We start from the raw sequence: 9062 nt of genomic DNA, 5'->3' as shown, positions 1-9062 counted from the left end.
CCCTCCCCGTGAAACGCACACCGCACTCCGAGCTGCATCCAATCAGAGCTGCAGCAGTGAGCGCATCATCCTGTTCTTCCCCGGTGATTTGCTTATTGAATAAAGGTACATTTTTTTGTTCACATTTACCTGTTCACTAAAATTGCTGTCAATGTTCATTAAAATAAGCCCTCCCCTGAAAATAAGCCCTCTGGTGTTTTTCTGTCCAAAAAATTAGTAAGAGAGTGTCTTATTATTGGGGAAACACGGTGTGTCTAAAAAATAAAATTAAGGTATGAGAAAGAGAGATGATTATGATGGGATATCTAAAAATAATAAAATTAAGTGGTGAGAAAGATGGATGCACTGGGAGAAGAGGAAAGGGAGAGAACGTTTAAAAAGTTTTTACAATAAAGGGGAATATAGGATAGGGTAGCAGACAACACTTGAACCTTACTCTCATTGGGATTGGCTTAAAGAGGGAATAACATATACTATTGGGTGGAGAAATCTATCTTACACTACAGTGAAGTCTTAGGGCAAGGGGATAAAAGAAGGGGTTGGGGTGCTGATATAAGGGAAGGTACATTTAGAAGGTGGTGGCCAGAAGTAAAAAAACAAAAACAAAAAACAAAAAGAAAACTTTTGAGGAGGGATGAGGTCAAAGGAGAGATAGAGATTAAGATAAACAGGGGGAAAATAAGGGTGGGAGAAATACATAGTAATCTTAACTGAAAAAAAAAATAGCAAACTTCTCTAATAAAGGCCTCAGTTCAGTTCTCTTCCTTTCTCGTTCAGCCGGCCAAGATGCCAAAAGGGAAGAAGGCCAAGGGGAAGAAGGTGGTTCTGGCCCTTGTTTTATTAAAGAAGCAGGAGGCCCAGAAAGTGGTCACTCCTTTGTTTGAGAAGCATCCCAAGAACTTTAGCATTGGTCAGGACATCCAGCCCAAAAGGGACCTTACGCGATTTGTCAAATGGCCATGGTACCTCAGACTGCAGCATCAACAGTCTCTCCTTTATAAGTGTTTGAAGGTTCTGCCAGCAATTAACCAGTTCACCCAGGCTTTGGATCATCAGAAAGCTACTCAACTGCTTAAACTGGCTCACAAGTATAGACCCGAGACAAAGCAAGATGAAGCAAAGACTGCTGGCTCGGGCTGAACAAAAGGCTGCAGGCAAAGGAGATGTCCCCATCAAGAGACCACCTGGCCTCAGAGCAGATGTTAACATTGTTACTACCCTGGTAGAAAACAAGAAATCACAGTTGGTAGTGATTGCGCATGACATGGACCCCATAGAACTATTGGTCTTCTTACCTGCCTTGTGCAAAAAAATGGGGGTCCCTTTTATTGTATTATCAAAGGTAAAGCAAGACTCGGTCACTTAGTTCACAGAAAGACCTGCACAAGCATTGCCTTCACATAGGTTAGCCCTGAAGATAAGGGAGCCCTGGCTAAGCTGGTGGAAGCCATCAAAACCAAATATAAAGATAGATATGATGAGATTCGGCGTCACTGGGGTGGCAATGTTCTGGGTCCAAAGTAAGTGGCTCATATTGCCAAGTTAGAAAAGGCAAAAGCTAAGAAACTTGCAACCAAATTGGGTTAAATATATATTTGGTTTTTCCCTACATAAACATAAAAATTTAAAAAAATAATGGCCTCATTTCTACAATATATAGAGAATTGAGTCAAATTTATAATACATGTCATTCCCTAATGATAAACAGTCAAAGGATGTAAACAGGCAGTTTTCAGAGGAAGAAATCAAAGCCATCCATGGTCATATTTAAAAAATTATCTAAAGCCCCATTGATTATAGAAATGCAAGTTCAAATTAGCTAATATGATGAACGTACAAACAACTATGTGCCTCCCCCCACCAAAAAAAATGCTATTTATAAGGATAAATAGGAAATAATTAATAGAAGGAATGCTGTAGGATCAAGAAAGATGAGGAAAGGCTTCCTTTGGAAGGTGAGACAATCAATAAAAGTACCCAATGGAAGCTTATAAGGATAGAATATCAGGTAATGACTTGTGTGTCTGGAGGATAGGATTTTAATACTTAGTTTATTTCTTCACTCTTCATGATACTCTTAGACAGCAGAAAAAGTATGGTCTGGGGCCAGTGATCAATTGTATCTGAAAAGTCTTTATTTTTATTTCTCTTGCTTCTCATTGTATATGAAATAACTATTTGCACATGATGTTGCATGTGCCCTCAGTCCTAATTAAGCCAAAAGATGCAGTTCATCCCTTACAGGACCCTATAATTGAGTAGATAGCATTGACAAAGCATTTGGGTGCTTTTTCATTCATAAAGAAATGGTAAAGTAGTTGTAGGATGTGTGTGTGTTACAAGCAATTTGATCCATAAAAACAAGAAAAGATTCAATGATGTTTTTTTTAATTAATACTAAGTCCTGACCTCTGACCTCCACTTCTCTGTGGATGTCCCTTAACAATCTCTCCTAATTTCTATGTCTTTTCTCTTCTTCCCCGCTTCAAGATTTCTCTCAACAACAGTTAATGTTCACATCATTTCAACTTCCATCTTCAGACTAATTACTCCCCAATCAGTTCTCTACATGTCCTTTCTCCTTCCCTTCATTGCTCCAATCTAATTACCTACAAAGGAATTTTCCAGAAAAAAAATACTAAAATACCTTCCCCACAATCCATTTTCCCAGGTCTTAAAATTAATCATACCTAATATGTTTATTTCCCAAAACCACTGGCTGTAGCACTGGGCTTACTTCAGTCTCTGAAATGAAAATGTGTGCTAATGATTATAGGAAACTATAAAGCATGAAAATTACAAACATTTCAATACACTGCCAAGAAACCATAATGCAGTACTTAGTGTATCACCACTTGACAAATCTTTTCAGACTTGTAAGGTTTCTTATGAAGCTAAGATTAGCAGTTTGAAGTACTGCGATAGGATCTCATACACATCTATAATTTAGTTTTCAAGATTTGTGCATCATCTAGAAGAGAGGCTCTGGTTATGAAATACATTCTGAGTGAATTTCTGTAGAGTAACAAATTTACCTGTTGCTAAGTAGTTTTTCACCATTTCATCCTTGCCACAAAATGGATTTCCCATCTTGCATGTTGACACACACATTTTTCTTTATTACAGGATTTCTGATTCTTGAAAGTCACTTAGCCCTAAGCACAAATTTTGGCTTTATGTTAATAGAACACTTTCAGGCTTACAAATAGATTGTGGTTGTAATTGTTGTTTTCACAACTGCTATGTAAATATTATCAGATTTAGAATTAAAAACGGCCTTAGACATTAGTGAATGTAGTCTCTCATTTTGCACATGAAGAGACAGAGAAATGAAGTGACTTGGCCCTATTTGTATATATAAGACTATGCTAGACACAGAATTTGAACCCACGTCTTCTGATTTTGTCTAGTGTCCTTTCTATAAAAGTGACCTGTCTCTTATAACCTTCTGTTCCCTTTGATTAAGGGTCCTAGTCCTTGAACTTTTCATCCAGGCTCCTAAAAATACTTTTCTTTTGTACTTCTCACACACGATACACAAGCCTCAAATAGCTATTTTGTTTTGTTTCAGCAAGACCACTTATAGCAAGTTGCAAAAAGGCAAATTTATGCTTAGTGTGGCAGGTGGAGTGGAGGACCCTTCTTCACAGATGAAACTTTCAAAAAAATAGAGTAGGCTGTCTCTGTAGATGGTGGGTCCCTCCTCACTAGCAGTTTTCAAGTAAAGCTTTGATAATCACTTGTTATATATCTTATAGACAGGATTCATGTGCAGGTACAGGTAGGATTAGATGTCTTCAAGGTAGATGCCATTTAATTCTAAGATTCTATGATTTTGAGACCAGATAATTCTGTTATTTCTTTTAGCCCTTTGCTTTGTAGGGCTATTCTTTACAATGCAAACTTTGGCTACTAGGCAAGGAGATTCAAAGTTTACAGGCATATGTTTGAAACTGAGGAATGGCTCACCTACAGTAATATTTTACACATGGGATGGCCTAATTCCTTCAAAGATGCATCCAGGAAGTTGATGGCTTGTGTTTATTCTTTGAATTTCATCTATGTTCATGGTTAAAGGCATGTCATATATTTAGCACATTCTGTTTTGTATTTTAGATGTTTGTATAAATACTTGTATAAATCATTCCCCCTAATAAAATTCAAGCTTGATGAGGATAAAGACTTTGACCTATTTCTATTTTGTTTTTCTCCCAGTCCCTAGTACAGGACTCTAAACATAGCAGATACTTGATAAATGATTGCCAGGCAGAATGGAATTGAATTAAATTGAATCTAATTGGATTGCGCCCAACCCTGACACTATAGGAAGAGTTGTCTCCACACAGGTAGAAACTATTCCTTCATGCTTTGCTATGAGTTAAGTTTATACATCCAAAATTTTCTAAGGCACAGATGTTCTAATTTTCCAGAAAGGTTATCTACCAAGGGGCTGCAATCTTAGGAAATTTAAAGCTTACATGGACCTATGTTTTGTTTTGTAAATAGTATTTTACTGTAATTATATGTAGAGATAGTTTTCAAACATCCATTTTTAAAAATAAAATCGTGAGTTCCAAAATTTTGCTCCTCTCCCCCTTCCCTCCTCTCTTCCCCCTTCCCAAAGATGGCAAGTAATCTGATATATTGTACAGATGTGATAAACATATTTCCACATTAGTCATGTTGCGAAAGAAGAAACAGAACAAAAGAGAAAAACCACCCAAAACAAACAAACAAAAAACTGAAAATAGTATGCTTCAACCTACATTAAGACTCCATAGTTCTTTCTCTGGATGTGGATACCATTTTCCAACAAGAGTCTTGAAATTTTCTTGGATCATTGTATTGCTGAGCAGCAATCCCACAATGTTGGCGTACATTGGTTCTACTCACTTCACTCAGCATCAATTCATATAAGTCTCTGGGTCTGCCTATTCACCATTTCTTATAGCACAATAGAATTCCATTATATTCATATACCACAACTTGTTCAGCCATTCCTCAATTGATTGGCATCCATACAATTTTCAGTTCTTTGCCATCACACAAAAAAGCTACTAAAATATGTTTTGTGTGAACGTAGATCCTTTCCCCTTTTTTATAATTTCTTTGGGACATAGACCTAGTAGTAGTATTGTTGGATCAAATGGTAGGCACAGTTTGATTGCTATACGGGCATAATTTCAAATTGTCTTTAACATATAGATTATTTAGCTTCCAATTAATTGTTTTATCTATCTTTTCATGGACCTTTATTATATGTAATTTTTATTTCATCATGATCTGAAAAGGATGTACTTTATTTCTGTCTTTCTGCATTTGATTGTAATACATATTCATTGTGTGTGTGTGTGTGTGTGTGTGTGTGTGTGTGTAGGTGCCGTTTACCACTGAGAAAAAGGCATATTCCTTTCTATCCACATTCAACTTTCTCCAGAGGTCTACCATATATTTTTTTCTAAAGTTCCATTCACTTCCTTAACTTCTTTCTATTTATTTTGTAGTAAGATTTATCTTGTCCTCAGAGGGAGAGATTGAGGCCCCCCCACTCGTATCTAGTTTTACTATTGCATCCTATAAATTATTTAACTTCTTTAGAAATGTGAATGCTATAACCACTTGGTGCATGTGTTTAGTATTGATATCACTCCATTGTCTATGGTACTTTTTAGCAAAATGTAGTTTCCTTCCTTACTTCTTTTAATTAGACCTATTTTGGCTTTTGCTTTGTTTGAGATCAGGATCTCTATCCCTGCTTCTTTAACTTCAACTGCAGTATAATACATTCTGTTACACCCTTTTACCTTTCCTCCATCTGTGTCTCTCTGCTTCAAATGTGTTTCTTGTAAACAATATATTGTAGGATTCCGGTTTTTAATACACTCTGCTATACACTTCCGTTTTATGGGAGAGTTCATCCCATTCACATCCACAGTTATGATTACTATCTGTGTATTTCCCTCCATCTTACTTTTTCCCTGTTTATACATTTCTCTCTCTCCTGCTCCCCCTTACCAGTGATTTGCTTGAAACCACTACCTCTGTCAATCTGCCCCCTCTTCTAACAGCTACCCACCTCCTTTTTTTCCCCTTTCCCCTCCTACTTCCCTATATGGTAAAATAGATTTCTATACCTAACTGAGTATGTTATTCCCTCTTTGAGCTAAATCTGATAAGAGTAAGGTTCAAGCAATGCTCATTTCCCTCCCTTCTTTGCTTCTACTGTAATAGGTGTTTGCACTTTTTTATGTGATGTAATTTACCTCATTTTGCATCCCCCTTTCCTCCTCTCCCAGCACAATCCTTTTTTTAATCCCTTAATTTTTTTTTCTTCAAAAAAAAATTTTTTTTCATCCTCACATCAAAGTCAACTTGTACCCACACCCTCTGTCTATTGATACTCCTCTAGCTGTCCTGATAGAAACCATCAAGAGTTACAAGTATCCTCTCCCTATGTAGGGATGTGAACAACTTAATCTTATTGAATGACATGTTTTGTTTTGTTTTTTCTTTGTTGTTTACCTACTTATACTTGTCCTGAGTCTTGTATTTGATGAACAAATTATCTGTTGAGCTCTGGTCTTTTCATCAAGAAAGTTTGGAAGGTTCCTGTTTCATTAAATGTCCAGACATTCACAAACATTTAAAACTTACATTCAAGAATACTAAGAAATGGTCCAAAATTAGCGATGTGACTGTGAACAAGTACTAAGAATTCTATAGCATCATGGGAATATTTTATTAAATCTAAACGAACCAATATTTTTGAGCACTTATTACAAGGAATATAATAAGCACAATTGGAAAATGAACAAGGCATATTCTCCCCACAAGAAGTTTCAATATATCTGTCATTTGATACATCACAAAGAGATTGTTGCTTTTTTTTAACTGAAACCTGCCCAACTCCCACTTATGCCAAGCAGTCATAATGTATAGATAAACCACCATGTTTATATATACTTGCAGAGTCCAATCTATACAAAAAATTGAAATCTCCTACTTTAACTTGCCTCCTCCAGATTTCATTTTGAGAAACTGCCTTTTTTTTTCCTGTTGCTCTCTCACCAAGCCACAGTATCACTATAATCAATAATTTATGAACATTGTAATTTCCTTGGTGGAAGAAAAATACATAGATATTTCTGGGCTGTTAAAGGTCAAGAAAGTTCAACTTCCAATATTTAAATCTAACATCAAGTCTCAGATGAATCGTTAAAGGAAATTATGTGCTATTCATGGGGAAGTTTTTTATTTAAATATGACCTGAAAATCTATCAATGTTAAGTAGAGTTTAAGTTCCTTGAGGCCAAGAATGGTTTGTTGTTTGTATTTGCATCACTGCTGCATAGCTTTGGTTCTGGCAGGTGGGTGGGTGATTCAGAAATATTTATTGAAATATTTTACTAATGTAATTTATTTTTTTATTTCCTTAAAAAATTTTGCTTTATTTTGTGTTTCAAATTCTCTATCTTCTTCACCCCTTGAGAAAGCAAAAAAAAACTAAAATCCATTACAAATATGTCTACATGAAAAACAAATTTCTGTATTAGCCATGTTCCAAGAGGAAAAAAAAAAGCAAAGGAAATAAAGAAATATAAAAAAATTTGTTCTACTCTGCACTCAGAACCCATTTGTTCTCTTTCTGGAAGTGGATGCCATGTTTCCTCATTAGTCCTTTGAAATGGTGGTTGGTCATTTTGTTGCTCTGAACTACTAAGTTCTAAGAGTTGGTTATCTTCACAATATTTTTACTATATACATTGTTCTCTAGGTTCACTTTATTTCACTTTGCATTAGTTCATTAAAGTCTCAGGTTTTTCTGAAACTAACTCCATCATTTCTAATAGAACAATGTATTTCATCATCTTTATATACCATATCATATGGAGTCATTCCTTAATTCATGGGCATCCTCTCAGTTTACAATTATTTTGCCACCACATAAAGGCTGCTATAAATATTTTTTATGCTTGTGAGTCTTTTTCCTCTTTCTTTTGTCTCTTTGAGGTATAGACCAAGTAGTGGTATTGCCAGGTCAAAAAGTATACACGCATTAATCATTTTGGGGACATAGTTATTTGCTTTTCAGAATGTTTGTATTAGTCCATAGTTCCATCAATAGTACATCAGTGTACCCATCTTCCCACATTCCTTCCAGAATTTGTCATTTCTCTTTCTTGTCATTTCAGCCAATCTGAAGAATATGAAGTGATAACTTGAAGTTTTTTTCATTTGTATTTCTTTAAATATTAGCCATTTTGAGAATTTTTTTTCATATGGGTGTTAATAATTTTGACTTCTTCCTTTGAAAAATTCCTGTCCATATCCTTTGACCCTTTTATCAATTGGAGAATGGCCCTTATTCTTACAGATTTGACTCAACTACCTATATAGTTTACAAATGGGACTTTTATCAGGGAAACTTGCTGCAGAAATATTCTTCCATTTTTCTTGATTTTCTTCGATTATAACTGCATTTGTTTTGTTTGTGCAAAATCTTTAAATGTTTATATAATTAAAGTTATGCACTTTACTTCATGAGAATTTCTCAGTCTCTCATTTGGTCATTAACTCTTCCCCTATCCATAGTTCTGACAAGCAATTTCTTGCATCATCCACTAACTCTCTCATGACCTCATCCTTTGTATCTAAATCATCTATCAATTTTGACATTATGTTGCTATAGTGTGAGATGTTGGTCTATGTCTAGTTTCTGCCAGATTACTTTCCAGGTTTCCTAGTAGTTGTGTCAAATAATGACTTCTTGCTCCAATCACTGGGATCTTTGTGGTAAGTAAACACAAGATTACTGTGCTCATGAACTTCTTTATATGGTACACTTATGTTGAATATAATTTAAAAGTATTACATTTGCCTTATTTACAAGCATCTTCTATACACACATATTCATATACATGTGCACAAATGCATGCACACAGGTACAGATTGCATATATAAGTGATATTTGGATGGATTTAGGTCAATACTGTTTAATGAACTAGATATCTAAATTCTGTGCTAAGTAATTTAATCCAACAAATTATTGTCAAGTGTCTGCC

General features: G+C 35.4%; 1 pseudogene; it reads left to right on the top strand.

Moving 5' to 3' along the window:
• Nucleotides 1-772: 772 nt before the first annotated feature.
• LOC138153224 (large ribosomal subunit protein eL8 pseudogene) lies at nucleotides 773-1514 on the top strand (annotated as a pseudogene).
• Nucleotides 1515-9062: the final 7548 nt, after the last annotated feature.

The sequence above is a fragment of the Petaurus breviceps genome, unplaced genomic scaffold (genome assembly GCF_028583685.1).
Source record: "Petaurus breviceps papuanus isolate PSGF00001 unplaced genomic scaffold, PetGlider_PUasm1.0 90977, whole genome shotgun sequence".
Lineage (NCBI taxonomy): Eukaryota > Metazoa > Chordata > Mammalia > Diprotodontia > Petauridae > Petaurus > Petaurus breviceps.
Note: the sequence above shows the minus strand (reverse complement) of the source record. Positions and strands in the feature narration are given on the sequence as shown.